The sequence below is a fragment of the Capra hircus genome, chromosome 21 (assembly GCF_001704415.2).
Source record: "Capra hircus breed San Clemente chromosome 21, ASM170441v1, whole genome shotgun sequence".
NCBI lineage: Eukaryota > Metazoa > Chordata > Mammalia > Artiodactyla > Bovidae > Capra > Capra hircus.
The window spans coordinates 31,160,398-31,179,457 of record NC_030828.1 but is presented as its reverse complement, the minus strand read 5'-3'; the positions used below and the strand labels follow the sequence as shown (position 1 = coordinate 31,179,457).

General features: G+C 43.5%; 1 long non-coding RNA gene and 1 pseudogene across 1 annotated transcript; one reads left to right on the top strand and one right to left on the bottom strand.

Moving 5' to 3' along the window:
• On the bottom strand, window positions 10,012-17,936 carry LOC108638468. The gene is made up of 2 exons (XR_001919826.1): window positions 17,750-17,936; window positions 10,012-10,431 (listed from the first exon to the last, which is right to left on the bottom strand). It is a non-coding gene; the product is annotated as an uncharacterized LOC108638468 (long non-coding RNA).
• LOC102186723 lies at window positions 10,223-11,357 on the top strand (annotated as a pseudogene).

Here is a 19,060-nt window from a genome sequence, read left to right as displayed (position 1 = left end):
GTACACTGTGCCTGACCTGTTCCCGGTGCCTGCCTGCCTCTGGGTGTGGAGGGGAAGTCTATCTGTGTGTATGTGTCATCTGATGGTTTCTTTGTGCATTTCCATGTGTGCTTGTTCTGTCTGTCGCTTCTGTGGAGGTGGAGGCTCAGAAAGTGTGGTCTGAGTGAAGAGTCTGTGTACAGATGATGTCTGTGTAGTTGGGCACAGTCTCAGAACTGGGAGGCGGTATGTGGTAGGTACCCTTCTGTAGTGAACTGAAAAAGGTGCTCTTGGCTGCTTCTCCTCCTTCCCTAACGGCTCTGGGCCTGGCCAGACTTTCAGCACCCAGCTAGGAGCAAGCAAATCAATTAACTCAATGGTTCAGGCAGCCAGGAGGGGGCGGCTCTGGGCTGGAATCCTAGGTCTAGACTGTTAATCTCTTGGGCCAAGAGAAATTCCTCCTACAACCCAGAAATACCAATTGTTTGAGACCTTATTAGGGAAGGGGGTGTCTGGGGGCCCGTGGGCAGGGGTGGGAAGGAGGGCAGGTGTTGAGGGGGCAGTAGGATGAGTAGTGGATCTCTCCTGGGATGTCAGGTAGCCAGGTCATAAACCAGTATTTCTTTCAGTCTCCATCATGTGCTGCTGCTGCTGCTGCTGCTGCTGTTAAGTCGCTTCAGTCGTGTCCGACTGTGCGACCCCATGGGCTGCAGCCTACCAGGCTCCTCCGTCCTTGGGATTTTCCAGGCGAGAGTACTGGAGTGGGTTATGTGCTAAGGCCCTGTTATTAGCCTATTAGGTCTTTACAGCAATGTGATGAGGTGGGTGGGCCTCCCAGGGGGCTCTAGTGGTAAAAAACCCACCTGCCAATGCAGGATGACACAGGAGAAATGGGTTCCATCCCTGGGTCAGGAAAATCTCCTGGAGGAGGGCATGGCAACCCACTCCAGTATTCTTGCCTGGAGAATCCCATGGACAGAGGAGCCTGGTGGGCTACAGTCCACGGGGTCACAAAGAATCAGACATGACTGAAGTGACTTAGCGCACATGCACACGACGAGGTGGGTAGTGCTAGATTCCTTCAATCCCCGAGGAAACTGAAACTGAATCATGTGACATGATTGCTTCTGGTCACAGGATGAATCAGAACTGGCGTTCACAGCAGGTCTGCCCGGCTCCACAGGCTTCGCTGCTTCCGCTGTGGTCGAAGGCCCACGAGTGTGGGCCCCTCTGTCACCAGCTTCAGCTCTCTGCAGCTAGAAAATCAAGGACTGTTTTCAAGACCCCTCCACCTGGGTCTCCTGGGTCACAGCCATCCTTGAGAGACAGCACAAGAGTGAGAGAAGCAAAAATCCTTTTCCCCTGGCACAGCCACAAGGTGGCGTCGATCTGACCCTGCCTTGGGTGTCTGCTTTCCAGATACTCCCACAATCCCCTTCTCCATGTCCCAAACTACAGACCACAGGTGATCTGGGGGCCCTCCATTTCTGGGCTTTAGAGCACCCTCTACCCTTACAGGGAATAGCAGCTTGAGCTCCAGAGCTCTATATATTCCGTAAAACTAGCCCCGGCTATGACTCTCCTCCTGGGAAGATTCTGGAAGCACAGAGAAGTCTCTCTGGATTCCTTTTCCCCAGACCTCCCCCACCCCACCATTGCTGCCTTAAACTCTACTCACAATTTCCCCTAAAAGATAGGCTTACTTTTCAGAAATCCTTGAGAAAGCACAGAACAGGTGCTCACTCACAATACAGGGACAGCCGCTCCTACCCTGAAAACAAAACCTGAAAGAAGGAGCAGGAAGGAATCTGGGGCCTGGGAGTAGATCACAAAGCAGGCTTTATTATCTTCCAGTTTTGCTTAGTCGAGCCTCCCTTCTTCTAGAACGCCCAAACGAAAAAGCGGCAAGACCCTTTGGAGACTTTCTCTTTCAGGCGTTTGTCTGACAGACAAAAAGCTGCAGGCCGGAGAGGTGGTCATCCTTGCCTGGCCTCCTCCTCCTCAAGCACAGAGCTCACAGACAGCTCCCACAGGCCTGGACATGCACACACACTCGGCTTCCTTCCCCACTACCTGCCTTCCTGTTCTTACCCACTCAGGAGACATTTACCTGCCGCGAGATGTTTTGTCTCCTATTCATCATCATGGAACCACATATATGGGAAAGAATGTGGGGCTTAACCTTCATGTTCAGAATCATCCTTATCACAGCTAACATACAGGTCTCTAACTTGGACCCACCTTCACACACAGGACTGCTAGTGTGTCACAACAATTCTAGGAAGGAGTTACTATTGTTAAAATTATCCCTGTGTCTGGGACTTCCCTGGTCATCGAATGATTAAGAATCCCCCTTGCAATGCAGTGGATGTGGATTTGATCCCTGGTTAGGAACCTAAGATTCCACATGCCACATAGCAACTAAATCTACACACTGCAACTACTGAGCCCCCGTGCCACAGCTAGAGAGTCCATGCACTGCAACGGAAGATCCTGCAGGACGCAGCAAAAATCTTGCATGCTGCAACTAAGATCCAATGCAGCCAAGTAGATAAAAGTTATCCCTGTTTCACAGATGAAGACCTTGAGGCTTGGAGATATTAGGTAATTTGTTCCAGGTTTCATAGCCAGTGGAGCCAGGGTTTGAACCAGACTCTCTGCCCCCTGACTTGCTGGTTGTATCACTACACTATATGGCCTCTGAATCACTCACAAAGGGCATGTCGCAGACGCACTGTCCACCCAACACAAAGGAAGCTGTTGCTAGCAATGGGAGCGTTAATCCCCCTGTGAGTAGCAGAGAGGAAACTGAAGGCCAATGACCTGTCTTCCAGCATGTAAGTGAAAGAGATGGAGCTGGAAGCCAGGCCCCTTGACCCAGGCCAGGGGTCTTCCTGCTGGAGTTCTTTGGGATGGGATTTCTCTTTGCCCACCTGAGGACCTGGGCTCTCCTCTGGCTCCTGCCTCCATCCCCTTCCCAGCCCACACCCTTGTCTCCAAAGGCAGCTGGAGACATTGTACAGAGGAGGCCAGAAGGGGTCTCACCACCATATTATCACCACCATAGGCTTCTGAGAGCTTGACTTTGGAGGGAGTTGGGCACCATGTTTTAGACAGCAGCTCAGGCCTGGGAAGAGCAAGAAACTTGGCAAATCAGAGTCAGATTCCAGGTCTCCTGATATCCAGACCCATCCTCTCTCCCCAGGCTCTCTTGCCTGACCCCCACCAGCTTCCTCTGAGCAAAGGCACCCAGTGACATGGGGTGGGCCCATCCCTCCCTAACATTCACTGAACACTTGCTTCTGGCCAGGCCTTGGGCTAAGCCATCTTAAGAGGTCTCATTTAAAGTTCCCAACAACCCCCAGGACAGACTGGATTACATAATATGCGGATGCCAGTGCAAAATGAAATGTGGTGTCCCTTGCTCAAAAATTAGTAAGAATTTCAAGATGGCAGTATCAAAACATGAAACCAAGGATGGGGCCCCACATGGTGCATCTCATGAAGCTGACTCTACATCTAAGGTATTGAGACAGGTCTTTTTACCATCTTTCAGCAGCTCAGAAACAAATAAATTAGTAACCTAAATGAGTTAATACATCTAGCAAGAGGTGAGACTGAGACTTAAACCCACTAGTCCATGAAACTAGTTATCAACTTTCGCTATGTGAGTCTGTCCAGATGGGATGAACTTACTTGTTGGTTACTTTGTTTATAGTGGACATGTGACAAAGGTCGTTCTGTGTTAAGAAGCCCCGTCTGTAGCACTCTTGTCCTTGGGGGATCAATACAACCATTATAGAAGGATGAGAAGAAGTAGCCCTTTAAAAACGAAACCACCTGGAAGCCTTTGTTTCTTTCCAAATCACACCCTCATAGCTGCAGGGGATAACCTGCCAAGCATCCCAGGAGGGGAAGTGAAGTGAAGTGAAGTCGCTCAGTCGTGTCTGACTCTTTGCGACCTGATGGGCTATAGCCTATCAGGCTCCTCCATCCATGGGGTTTTCCAGGCAAGAGTACTGGAGTGGGTTACCATTTCCTTCTCCAGGGGATCTTCCCTACCCAGGGATTGAACCCCTGTCTCCCGCATTGTGGGCAGACGCTTTATCCTCTAAGCCACCAGGAGGGGAGGAAATCATAAAAAAAGACCCATGCTGATGGCTTTAGGGACAGTTGTGTTTTTCCTAGCTTTCCAGAAGGGGAATCCCCAGCTGGCTCAGGTGGCCTGGATGTGGTTCTGAGCAGTGTGGCCCCAGGCACTGGCATTCCTGGCTGACTTCTGTCAGCGAGCAGCCTCTAGAAGGGTCTACCTTCTAGAGTGTGGTTTCATCCTATCACTATCCCTCCCTTTGCCAAGATCAGGATACTGAGCAAAGTGAGAAAGAAAGGGAGAGAAGGAAAGAGGGAAAGACTGAGCTCCAAAAGGAATAGAATCACCAAACCAAGATTGGGTGGTTTTGCAGAAAGGCTGGCCTCGTACCAAATGGTCCAGGCTAAGGCTAGGGCCCCTGGTTGGACACGGTACCTTCACTGAAACAAGGCTAAGGAGGAGAGGAGGATGAAGGGAGGCGACACAGTCTCTCCTTGACCAAACTTTAGCCACGCTTCTCTGACCCCTTTCTCAACTAGACCTCAGTCTTAGCCTGTAGATTTGAGCAAAACACTAACATAGTCTCTCACATCTCAAGTCCACATCCCTAGGATCACCCCAGCCCCGCTTAAAGTGTCTACCTGAAAATACTCGAGAGTGCTGAAAGAATTTACTTTCCGTTCCAACCAACACCTAAAGATAGGGCCAGCCTCCTATCTTCCAGCCTTTTGCAATTTTTCGCCTTGCTGACTCTTATGAGCCCTCCTTACTCCCACACTCTCCCTTTAAGATGTCTGGTCACCTCTGTACATATTGCAGTTGAGTTCAGTTCATGAGACTCTTCTCCCTGATGCAAAAGATATCATTAGTTAAAATCTGTCCTCACCACTTGACCTCATGTCTGACTTTGTTCACCTCTGACTTATGATCAGCACTGGGAAGAGAGCTACCAAACCTGGAACGATAACACCAGGGAGGGGCACAGAATGGGATGGCTGGAGAGACTTCTTGGAGCCTGTGGCATCTTATCTGAGCCCTGTAGGATGAGTGCCAAGAAGAAAAGGATCAGGGAAGTCTGCTTGGAAGAGGAAATGGTCTCAAAGATAGAGAGAGGAGATGAATGACGCAAATGCATCTGGGGGAAAGGTGAGCAGCTGGGAGAGGGAGAATGACCCAGGACAGTGACACGAGCAAAGCCCTAGAGACAGGAGACAGGAAAGACCCTGTAGCCACCTAAGGCAGGTCCACGTGGCTGGACTCCGTGGAGGAGTCAGCAAGAGTGAAAGACTGAAAGGGAAGCTCCACTGAAAGTGGAGCCTCGAACTTCCACTGCGGAGTCTCAGGGATCCTCTTGGCCAAAGGGAACCTCCGTGATCCTGTCGCCTGGCTGGAGTGATTCAGACGGAAAATAGCATGAGCGTAGTGTGCTACGGAAAGAGTGGGTGCATCAAGCAAGGCAAGAGAAAACAAGGATGTGAGTCGGGGGGTGGGGGAGCGGCGGGGGTAAGGGGCCAGGAGATGAAGGAAGAGATCCTATGGATGGACAGTTCCTCTCTCCACCCAGAAACCTAGAAAGAGCAGGTTGGCAGCAGGCTAGTTTGGGGAGAGTTGGCTGGTGATCAGTTCCTGGCCACCATTTCCATGGGATAAAGGGAAGCATTTCTATTCGTAGTCCCGAAGAATGCAGAAAAGAATACCACTCATTTGTAACTTACTTGTTAAAGATATTGAAAAATAACATCTGGTTTGAGATACAGACACCAATACTGTGGGCAACAGTCCTGTTATGTGGGTTGTATCCTTCCTGGGGTTGGCTTTCTATGCTGTGCTCCCGCACCAGAGGTCTGAGAATGTAGGCACCGGAATTGGTTTGCCCTGACTCGTTTGGTCCTAGCATTTCCCTTGAGCAGTATTCCTAGATGCAAGTAAGAGGAACATCAGCTATCAGAGTTCAGTTTGACTTGCCAGCAGGAAATGGAATATTGTAAAAAGTCCTCCATCCTGCACAGTTGTGTAGATGTGTGTGTGAGGGAGGCAGTTTTCAGACTTTGGGGGCCAGTTACAGCCCCTTTACCAACCATAGATGCTTACCTTTATGATACTAAAAAAAGCAGAAAAGAAAATATCATATCCTCAAACATGAGGATGTCTCTTCAGAAAGTTGTTGTCCTAATCTTTTTAAAGGTTTTGAAGGATGTCTTTAATTTTTTTCAACATAGGTTTGTAAAAAGCTAAATGTGTGTGTGTTTCTCATAACAAAGACTACGGACTTGGGGATTCTGTTGTCTGTTCATCACCTGGAAACAAAATAGGAGACATCAATGACACCAAGCGCTTGGCTCTATTCAAAGCCCATGAACTGACAGTTTTTCAAAAGAATCTACGGAGGATCCTCTTTCATCAGAAAATATCTTCTGGAGGCTAGAGTTACTAGCAAATTCCAAAAATAGATAATGAATGAGATGATAGAATCTGGGTTGTCACCTCTTGTCCAATGGGATTATCCAGGGTCTAATCTCGGACAGATTGTGATTAATGTGATTTCGGATGGGGCATTAATCCGATTCAGGAGGGAATCCAGGCAGATTTTCATCTGCACCTAGTTTGTGATGGCTTTGGAGGCAGCAGAAAAGCAGCTTGTACCAGATTTTGCCGCATCACTGTGATGAGGTCTATTTTTATCGACTTGAGTTATGGACAATATAAATTATTTATAGCCACTTTAGACATGCCTTACACTTGTAGAGACCTTCAGAACAAAATAATAACACTCCTCTTGCTGTTGTAGGAATCTCATTCAGCTGAATCCTGATGCCCACAAATTGTAAAAAAAAGCCAGGGAGAGAAGAAATTTAAAGGCTAGTAACTTCAGCATCAAGTGCTCACTGAGCATTACAAGGGGCAAGAGGTTGCAGGAGGCAGACCAGTGCAGGAGGCTGAGGTACACTGGGTGGTCCAGGCCCTGGAGGGATTCACTCTAGATGGGGAATGGGGAGACGGACCCAGACTCAGGAAGGCAAAGGCAGCCACGGAGGCAGTGAGGCTCAGACAAGCCGAGCACGGAGGAGAATTCCCCATGAGCCAAACAGCATTTGTGAAGGAGGTAGAATTTGAGCAGGGTCTTTAAGGACGAGAAAGCTCCGTATGTGAGTGAGGAGGGAGAAAGTGTGGGAGCAAAGGCTGGACGCAGGTCTGCACTGGACACGGAAGTAAGGCCTGGTGGGGCTAGGGGTCAGGGATGGTGGTGGGTGGCGCTATCATATACTGAGCAGCCACTCTGTGCTGGGAACTGTCCTTCATCTGTCTCACTCGGTCCTCATGTATCAGCAGGGTGCTTTGGGCTAAAAAAGGCCCAGGTGAAAGGGGCACAAACAGAAAATGAACTGGCTCAAAGAACAAGCACAGAGGCAGGACAGATCTCGAGTCAGATGATCCAGGCATTCAAAGGTGTCATCAGCATGGTCTTTCGGTGTCTCTGCTCTGCTATCCACAGACTCAGCTTCATTCTGAGGGTGCTTCTTATGGTCACACAACAGCTGCCAAAATACACACGTCTCCTTGACTGTGACCAATGGGAAAAGCCGGCTTCCTGGGGTTCTCATCAAAGAGCAAGAAAGCTTCTTATCACAATCCCCTGGAAAACCTCTTTTTTGTTTCACTGGCCCAACTTATCTTAGATTTGTCCATTCCTGAACCAATTACTGCAAGGAATTTGGGATTCTCTTGTTGGTTTAGACTAATCAGCATAGGTACATACATCCCACGAGGGGGTACTGATAATTGTTTAAGAACTGATTCTCACAGAATGCTTTCTTCGATTTTTGCCAGACTCTTACTGATTTATGGTTGCACAAGTAAGTTAAAAAAAATCTTCTTATAATCTAGTAAATAAACAATTATCGAAATATACTAGTTAGGATGTCTTAAATGAAAATATTTAAAACACTGTCATTAATCCAATAAGACACGTGGAAGATGTACACAACTAAACCTGTCTTGACAAGGTCATGAAAAAGACACACAGTTCTAAACATGTTCTAGTATGGAAATACGGGAAGTCAATTCTATAATCTATATGTGTATAAATCTATAAATGTATCTCAGTGTGCCACAGATACAATTAAATTGCCAATGGAATTTGACAAAACAATTCCAAAGATAAAATGAAAGAAGAAATGTTTGAGAATCATGAGGAAAGTTTATGAAAGAAGAGAAATGAAGGGTGATTTTTTTCCTACTATACTCAAATGCATCGTAGAGTTCTAACAACGAAAACAGTTGGATACTAAAGCAGAACAGGATAGACCTGATGTAACACATGGAAAAGGTCAAATTTAGACTTTGGATCTGATATAAATTCAGTAGAAAAGCAAATGATTATTCAGTAGATATTGTTTGTACATTTGAAAGCAGTGAAAGTTGGGCTTTTGTGCACCACCGTTTACCAAAAACCCCTTCAGATGGATTAAAGATTTAAATGTAATGATGAAACCACAAAAGTACTAGACAAATGTATGTGACTCATGCTGTCTCTTTGGGATGAGGATGGACTTTCCAAGTGGCACCACAAAGGGAGAGACCAATGGATTTGACCACATGAAAATGCAATGGCTGTGTATTATTTATGACAGACAAAGGGGTTGTTGATATCTTTAAAACAGAAACTATTAAGAACCCAAATAAGAAAATGATGAATGCAGAAACATGAGCTGGAAAGAAAGAAAAACCATGGTTAATAACACATGGAAAATTTGTAGTCTTGTTAGTTGTATTAGCACACAACTCAGTGGCTTAAGACAACACCCATTTATTATGTAAGAGTTTGTGCAACTCAGAAGTCTGGGCATGGCTTACCTGGGTTCTCTGCTCAGGGCCTTACAGGGCTGAAATCTAGATGATGGCCAGACTGCATTCTCATATAGAGGTGTGGCAGGGAAGGATAAACTTCTGAACTCCCATACCGGTGATGGAATTCATGTACTTGCAGCTTCATTTCATGATGATTTACTTCTTAAAAGTCAGTAACAGTTTCTACTGCTCTCTCTAACTTCAGCAAGCCCTTTTAAAGAGCTCACCTAATTAGGTAAGGCCCACCGAGGATAATCTCCATTTTGATTAACTGAAAATCAATTGATTAGGGACTTTAATTACATCTGCAAGATCCTTTTACTTTTGCCATATTCTGTTCATTAGAAACAAGTCACAGGTATTCATGGGGACTGAATTATACAAGGGTTTGGATCACTGTGGATTACTACCATATTAGTAACTAAAGCATCATATAGCAAAAGTATTTTTAAAAATTTATTTATTTTTGGCTCCACTGGCTCTTCATTGCTTAGCTTGTTGGATGGAGTGTCAAGGATACAACATTCTGAAAAGACACAACAATATGAGATGCAGGTTGGTGAATTTTGTCAAAGCCTTAATACTGTAATCTCCTTGATCAAGCAAATCCTCTGCCAGAAATCATTCTGCAGAAATACTCCTGGATAATGTACACAAAGATTTAATTATGAGGTTGTACATGGCAGCTTTATTTATAATACTGGAAACTTGGAAGAAAAAAGGGAAATGAGCAAAAGTACAAGAATGGTTAAATAAACTGTGGTAGATCCATATGATGGAAGTGCACTGGATCCGACTATTTTGGAGTCTGGGCTCCAGAGCCAGGCTCCCCCTGGTCAGAAAGACTCCACTACTTAGCAGCTCTGTAAAATGGGTGTATATTTCAAACTCTCTGAGCCTTAGTTACAAAGAGGAAATAATAATAGTACCCTCTTTACAAGGTTGTTTGTGGATTAAGTGGCTCATACATGTAAATGCTTACCCCAGGAGCTAGACAAAGTCAGCACTTAATTGTATAGGAAGAAGAGGATAGAATATTATGAAATTACCATACAAAATGTTAAAAAGTTAAATGATAAACTCAGAAAGCAGAATAGAAGGGCATCTCTTAGGCAATATTTATTTTCACTTGAGAAGTGAGACTATAGAGGATTACTATTTTCTTCTTTGTGAGTTTTTACATTTACCAATTGTCCTGCACCTATATACTTATGACTTTACAAACAAAATATCCTAACTGATATTTTTTAAAAGAAAGGAAAAGTGGGAGCCCCGAAAGACAGGGAAGGCCCCAAGGGTGAGATGGGGATTGAACTGTTCTTGTATGACAGTGGTACTCAAACATTTGGAATTCAAGAACCAAGGAACAACCAGTAGGGACATCCCACAGGACTGCCACTATTCCATGATGCCAGGTGACACACTAAAAAAATTCCACTGTCTTGGGCACTTCTCTTCTCAGCCTCTTGTCCGCAGAGGGAGCAGTATGTCCGCAGAAGTCCCCCAGGCAGCCTCTGCAGAGGAGAAGAAGGAAATAGAAGATGAAGTAATTAGTCCAGAGAAAGCTGAAGAAGCTAAAGTTAGAAGCAAGGTATCCTCATCTAGGACAAAATCCTGGAGGTTCAAATTTTTTAAGTAAATGATTACATAAAGGGTAAAAATATTTTGATTCTGGGAAATAAATGGGGAAACAGTGGAAACAGTTCAGACTTTATTTTTCTGGGCTCCAAAATCACTGCAGATGGTGATTGCAGCCATGAAATTACAAGATGCTTACTCCTTGGAAGGAAAGTTATGACCAACCTAGATAGCATATTCAAAAGCAGAGACATTACTTTGCCAACAAAGGTCCATCTAGTCAAGGCTATGGTTTTTCCAGTTATCATCTATGAATGTGAGAGTTGGACTGTGAAGAAAGCTGAGCGCTGAAGAATTGATGCTTTTGAACTGTGGTGTTGGAGAAGACTCTTGAGAGTCCCATGGACTGCAAGGAGATCCAACCAGTCCATTCTAAAGGAGATCAGTCCTGGGTGTTCTTTGGAAGGCATGATGCTGAAGCTGAAACTCCAGTACTTTGGCCACCTCATGCAAAGAGTTGACTCATTGGAAAAGACTCTGATGCAAGGAGGGATTGGAGGCAGGAGGAAAAGGGGACGACAGAAAATGAGATGGCTGGATGGCATCACCGACTTGATGGATGTGAGTTTGGGTGAACTCCGGGAGTTGGTGATGGACAGGGAGGCCTGGCGTGCTGCCATTCTTGGGGTCGCAAAGAGTCGGACACAACTGAGTGACTGAACTGAACTGAAAGCAAAATGAAGAACAAGCAACTTCCTACTGCAACCCCAGATAAGACAGAGGTCACTGGTGACTACATCCCACTCCACAGGACCTTCCTCAGTGGAAACCATCTCTTGTTGTTAGCAAGCTGGCTGGCTGATTAAAAAGAGCTGAACCACATGAATCTTCTAATTCCCATTATTTCTCCTTAATATGTTACTCCTCTGCTTTTTATTTCCTTTTACTCATTAAGTCATTTGAGAGTGATGGCTTTGCAGGTAGCAGTAGTGTGTGTTGCTATTGTAAGGGAATATACATGTGTAGAGTTTTTGACTAGTTTAACAGTGCACTGTTGAAAAGAACACGTTAGAGCAACATAAAGCAATCTACTTGAAAAAATATATATATTTTATATATATATTATAAATATTTTATATATATATTACCTAACTCCTAGTGTAGGGCTGGATCCAACAAGTAACAAGTTTTGCAGTTTTAATGTTGACTTTCTTTAATATATTTTAATTATAGCTTCGTATATTACTCTTAAGATCCCTTGGAGAAGGAAATGGCAGCCCAATCCAGTATTCTTGCCTGGGAAATCCCATGGACAGAGGAGCCTGGCGGGCTACAATCCATGGGGTCACAAAGAGTCAGACACGACTGAAAGACTACCACACACACACGCACACACATATTACTCTTATTTCATATAACCTCTACTGTTAATTTCTTCTGGAATTTCCTTTTGGGTTTTGTAAAACAGAAGTTTAAGACCACAAGTTAGAAGAAAGGTCACATGTCTCAAACACAATTAGATGGGGCTCCAAAAGATTTGTATCCTGTGCTTGAACTTGAATGGCCTTAAATCTGTTTCAGCTTTAACAATAGAATTTTACTTGGGCAATATTTGCCCATTCTGGGGTAACTTATGTGACTCTGTTGCTTACTAGCAGCTGTTGTTGAAGCCAGCATTCTTGTTCAGTTCGATAGTGTTCGGAATACCTTTTGTCGCTGAAGATGTGAATGAAGTGTGCAAATGCATCGACTGTTGAATTCACTTCTATGCCATTTCTGTGAATACAGTGGTTTTGCACAAACTTTCACAACTCTCTGTATTACTTTCACATATTAAAGAGTAGATAATGTGCCAACCAGAAGCACAAGTGTTCCTACAAAAGACTCTGTGTGTCATTAGAGCTTTCGTATAGCGAGAGTAGTTTATAGTCTTGGGCTTATAGAATACCACACTGAAATCTTTGCTCAGTCTGCCATAGACTTACACTTTTTCATTTGTTACTAGTACCCATGCCATTCAGTGGCCTTGTGCAAATATGATATGTTGCTTAGGCATATCTTTTGTCCTATGCAGAACATTTCATTTTGACTTTTATGAAAATTACTATTCATATAATTTATATAAACATTTTTAATATAGAAAATGTTTACTTCCACAGTCAATCTGGGGGACACTAGGATAAAATATTTTGCCTCTTGTGGCCCCTTCCCTTCTTTTTTTCTTGCTTCTTTGACTCACATTGTGTTGAGCTGTGCCATTCAGCCTGTTTAGAAACATAAGTGTCTATATCCTTACTCTTGAAATTTGCTCTGCTGAATGCTGGATTTTCTAACCCAATAATGACATTTTCCTTATAATTTCTCAGTTGTTAATTAACCACTCTTAATCCTGTGTTATTACTAACTGACAATTGTTTAAATAAAAGGAAACTTATAATAAAACAAGTTATTTGAGAAGACTGGCCCAGGAATCTAGTCAGGATGAGCTGAATTTTAAGTGATTATAATGAGCTAAGTGAATTAGATTTGTGACAATTAGAGCAATTTACATGATAGGTGGGACAGATAATACATATTTAGATATTTTGCTTCTATAGATGTCATTTTAATAAAATGTAAATTTAAGTATATGTGTGGTTTGTCTAGTTAGTAAGAATTTTAATTAACAGATTGCTGGGACAAATTTACTGGTCTTTTAAGAGCTCTTCCCATATGCTGTGATGCTGTAGCCTGAGGCTGAGTATCACTGGCCCGAGATGATAGTGCTTTTCTCTTCACCTTGGACTTGTGCAAGGCCTCCACCTCTTTTGGATCCAGGCATCTTGTCTGGATCTTGGGTTCATTAGATACCTGCTTTTCTTTAACCCCAAAGCACCACAGATGGTGCGCTGAGCATAGCACCTGCAAGTAAAGGCTGCCTAGCACTCTGAGGAAAGCTTGCTGCTTATCTTCCTGCTTCACCCACTCCAAAAGCAGAAAACAACAAAATCAATAATGTGCTAATTTGTTACTATAAGGATTGGTGCTGGTTTAGTCACTAAGTCATCTCTGACTCTTGTGACCGCATGGACTGTAGCCCACCAGGCTCCTCTGTCCATAGGATTTTCCAGGCAAGAGTACTGGAGTGGGCTGCCATTTCCTTCTTCAATGATAAGGATTCAGTTCAGTTCAGTAGCTCAGTTGTGTCCGACTCTTTGCGACCGCAGCATGCCAGGCCTTCCTGTCCATCACCAACTCCCGGAGTTTACCTAAACTCATGTCCATTGAGTCAGTGATGCCATCCAACCATCTCATCCTCTTTTGTCCCCTTCTCTTCCTGCCCTCAGTCTTTCCCAACATCAGGGTCTTTTCAAATAAGTCAGCTTTTCACATCAGGTGGCCAAAATATTGGAGTTTCAGCTTCAACATCAGTCCTTCCAATGAACACTCAGGATAGACTGGTTGGATCTTCTTGTAGTCCAAGGGACTCTCCAGTCTTCTCCAACACCACAGTTCAAAAGCATCAATTCTCCAGCACTCAGCTTCTTTATAGTCCAACTCTCACATCCATACATGACCACTAGAAAAACCATAGCCTTGACTAGACAGACCTTTGTTGACAAAGTAATGTCTCTGCTTTTGAATATGCTATCTAGGTTGGTCATAACTTTCCTTCCAAGGAGTAAGCATTTTTTTATTTCATGGCTGCAATCACCATCTGCAGTGATTTTGGAGCCCCAAAAAGTAAAGTCAGCCACTGTTTCCACTGTTTCCCCATCTATTTGCCACGGAGTAATGGGACTGGATGCCATGATCTTCGTTTTCTGAATGTTGAGCTTTAAGCCAACTTTTTCACTCTCCTCTTTCACTTTCATCAAGAGGCTTTTTAGTTCTTCTTCACTTTCTGTCATAAGGGTGGTGTCATCTGCATGTCTGAGGTTATTGATATTTCTCCCTGAAATCTTGATTTCAGCTTGTGCTTCTTCCAGCCCAGCGTTTCTCATGATGGATGTACTCTGTATATAAGTGAAATAAGCAGGGTGACAATACACAGCCTTGATGTACTCCTTTTCCTATTTGGACCCAGTCTGTTGTTCCATGTCCAGTTCTAACTATTGCTTCCTGACCTGCATACGAGCTTCTTAAGAGGCAGATCAGGTGGTCTGGTATGCCCATCTCTTTCATAATTTTCCACAGTTTATTGTGATCCACACAGTCAAAGGCTTTGACATAGTCAATAAAGCAGAAAAGAATGCCTTTCAGGAACTCTCTTGCTTTTTTGATGATCCAGTGGAAATAGATTTATAATGAGAGTAAGTAGGTTATTCAAAAGCAGGTATAATCAATGTAGGATTGATTTAAGAATTACAAAATACCCAAAGTAGAATTTCTGTAATATCTAGTGGGGTTTGGGTTTTGTTTTGTTTTTAATGACTATTTGCAAGCTATTACTGTTAAACTCACACACATCAGATTAATCTGGAAAACCATTAATTCTTGGTTATGGTAGGACTCCTGTTATGGTTTGCAACAAGTGATGTAATCTCTGCCTGAGTTTTAGTTTGTAAAATAAATTATAATATTAACCTACCTCAAAACTTGTTGAGGATCTGTGAAATATTGAGTAAGTGCCCCAAATAAAATATTATTGTCTTTTTATTTAAAAAAAATTTCCGCTGTCTCCTACCGTAATTTATAAAAGATGTAACATATTAACACCAATAAAGAAAAGCCTATTCTCAGAATAAATAGTCCTTCCCACTGAGCTTTGTGAAAAACGAATTATACTATTCTTATTATTCTCTGCAAAAGGCCAAATACTTTTTCTTTGGCTGAAGATTGGGAACCACTGGAGTAGAGTCTTGGCGTTGAGGAGGGTGCACCATCAGGCAGGTGGCAGCAATGTAGGGAGACAGGAATGAATCCAAAATGTGGGGACTTTGGAAGGTCTGGCCCCGGCTCGGCCCCAAAGTTCTCATTGCAGTTTCATGGTGTGTGTGGTTAAGTGCAGAGCCTTCTGGGGGCCACATGATGCTTTAGTTCTTACGGGCATGCTAGGGATTCCCTAATGGGGATTGCCTGAAGCCCCCTTTATAAGCACTGAAAATACAGCTGTGAATATGACAACTATAATCCCTGCCATTTCTTGTGGAGGAGGAGACTCTGGGACAAGTGTTTTTCATTAAATCTATGAGCTCAGAGATGGTATCAGTCTCCTCTCCTGCATCCTCCACAGGCCTGGCAGAGAACAGCAGGCTCAGCCAAGAGCTACTGAACCACAGAAGTTTTGGTGACCTGAAAAGCCTGGTCAAGGGCATTAGAGGGAATGACAGCCATCCAATGGGACTTTAGTTGGTGTTTCTCAGACACCTGCGGGCTCTTTTGCATTAGCAAAAGTTCCAGTGTCCAAAAGTTCCATGGGTATATTGGAAAGGTATGCATGTTTTATTAAACTTGGAATCAGACTTTAATATTTATGTATAAATCTCAAGCTTCACTTTAGCCTTGTGAAGGCTGGTGAGATGCAAGGCTAATTTGATAATGGAGGTAAATTCCTTTGCCATTAATCCTATGAATCATACATGTCTCCTCTAAGAGCCTGAAATATGAATATTTTAGCACAGGTAAAATATCAGGAGAGTCACAGCTGACTAATTATGATAAACTGGGAGGTCAGAGTGCCTTCTATTAATAGAAGAAGATGTTACACTCAAGGTCATATAGTACATACAGTATGTATATATGCATTAGATTAAACACCAACAAAATTGACAGTGGATGAATCATTGCCAAAGCGAGCTCACACCTTAGTTGCTTTCACATAGAGATAAGGAGCCCAGAGTTTTAGAACCTTACTTATTAGTTTGCCAAATAATTGTTTTGGAAAATAACCATGTTTGCTGGGCTCTGGACATCATCAATTTGCCTAGTACACTTTTTTCTCACAGACAGTTATAATGATTGTCTTTACTTCTGCTCAGATCCTTAATGTAAATTCTCAGGCTCTAAACCAAAAATTGCTTAGTCCTCCAACTCATAATAGTTACATTTAGGAGGGGTTTCTCTAGAGGGATAGTGGCTGTACCTCTGACTATCAAGATCTCCTTTCATGACGTTTTTGTTTCTTTCTTTCTCTTGAGGGAAAAATATATTTCTCGAGCACTTACTATGAGCCTCTACAATGAGAGTCCTTGGGGCAAGGAAAACGTCTATTTTATACCTCTTGGGCCTGGAAGGGCTCAATAAATGGGTGTTGAATTACTAGTGTCCAGGTGTGCCTGCTGGGTGCTCCATCCATAGGTGGTACCCAGCCTCCATGATGGTCTGCAGTGATGCCTGCCTCCTGTTCTTTTCACCCTGGTGCTGTCCTCTCCCACATTGTATTAGGGTTGGTTAGTGTGATCAGAATATGGCAGTCATGGTGGTATGTCACCATAGAATTTAGGTTGTAAGAGTGCAGTGTATGTCTTGGCATACACTCTATCTGTCTCTATCTTATCCTCTGATCACTGACTTTGGGAGAACCCATGTGGATAGGTTCCCATGGTGATAAATGGAAGCCTCCTGCCAATAACCATATGAGTGAACTTGGAGGCAAATCCTCCAAACTCATGCCATCTACAGAGAATGCATCCCTGGCCAATAATTTGAGTGCAATCTTATGAGAGATTCTATACCAGAACCACCCAGCTAAACTGCTCCAGGATTTCTAATCCTCTGAAACTGTGTAAGATAATAAATTGTTTCAGGCTGCTAAATTTGGCAGGGTGAGCGGTGAGGATTTGTTACACAGCAATAGATAACTAATATCTAATTCAAAATCTAATAATAGATAACATAAAATCCCGCATGTTTCTCACAAAAATCCTTTAAGGCATTAGCAGCATTCTACTAATGAGGACAGGCTTCCCAGGCGGCACAGTGGTAAAGAATCTGCCTGCCAATGCAGGAGATGAAAGAGGTGCGGGTTCGATCCCTGAATCAGGAAGATCCCCTGGAGCAGGAAATGGCAACCCACTCCAGTATTCTTACCTGGGAAATCCCATGCACAGAGGAACCTAGTAGGCTACAGTCCATGGAGTTGCAAAAAGTCAGACACGATTGAGCACACACGAACACACACACACTAATGAAGACGCAAAGGATCAGTGATACTAAAGAATTTGTCTAAGACATCTCAGCCAAATGAGGGGGAAAGTGGATACAAATTCAAGCAAGACACCTGCTCTCTCTCAGAAAACAAAAACATCGCGTCTCTTGACCAAATAATCTTACCATTACAGTCTGTCACTCTGCTATCACTTGGGATTTCAACATCTGGTAATAATAAGAGTGGTGATTATTAAAAATATACCGACGGAAGCTGTTTGCATAACCCGTAAATGTTCGAGGTTTCATGGTCATGATTTTCAAATAGAAAAATGACCACTCATGGGAAGGAACAGATACACGGAAAGGAGAATCTGAGAGTGGCACAGTCAAAATCATCTGCATGTATTTTTAGCCCCAGGAAAGAAGTCTTGCTGGCAGACACTGTTAAAAAGGGGAGGTGCATTTCCATGTGCTATATTTAGAAAGGCAGAATATCATTGCAGAATAATTGCTTGTTGGAAGCACAAGTGAGCCTTGAAACTATGCAGCAGGTTTTAAGACTACAGGCCCATTTCTATGTGGTCCCTATTGAAGCAGAGGAGGGGACCACCCAAAAGCAGTACTCTGGGTGTACCAATCTTATCAGCCTCTAAATTTTAAGTGAAAAAGTGGGTCTGCTGTGCATATGCAGCTTCAAGACAAATCCCTGGGGTTGTTCCTTCTAAACCAGACTGCTGCCCCTAAAACACTCCTGGAGAGAAATTCTGGAGCAGCCCTGGAAAGCAGTGAATTAAAGCCATCTAGATGAAGAGCAGAGAGAACTGAAGGGTGTTAAGCATAATAAATCAAGGTGTAAAGCAGCAGTTCTCTTTTGTGGAGTCTTGAAACACTGGTGGGTCCAAGTTGGTGTGTGCAAGGGGCTACCAGACATTGTAATCATTAGTGGTTGAATTACTGGCTTTTGTCAGATGTTTGTTTTTTAATTTTAATTTTCCTTATATGGACCATTTTTAAAGTCTTTTGAATTTGTTATAATATTGCTTCTATTTTATGTTTTGGGTTTGGTTTTTTTTTTTTGGCCCCAAGACAAGAGGGATCTTAACTCTCCAACCAGGGATGGAGCCTGCACCCCCTGCATTGGAAGGTGAAGTCTTAATCTCTGGACCACCAGGAAAGTTCCTAAACGTTTTTTTAAAAAAACAGAAAATAAATGAGAGGACTTATCATAATGTCCCTCACCCTTATATCCTAATGATGTGTGTGTGAATCTATATACTGTACAATTTACATATTTAAAGTGTACAGTGCGATGTTTTTAATACATTCATAGAGCTGCATCATCATCACTTCCCTCACGTGTAGACATTTTCATTCCCCTCTCCCTAAACTCCATACCCATTAGCAATCACCTCCCTCAGTTGCCCTCAGCCATAGGCAACCACTAATCCACTTCCTATTTCTATAGATTTCCCTATTCAGGACATTTTATATACA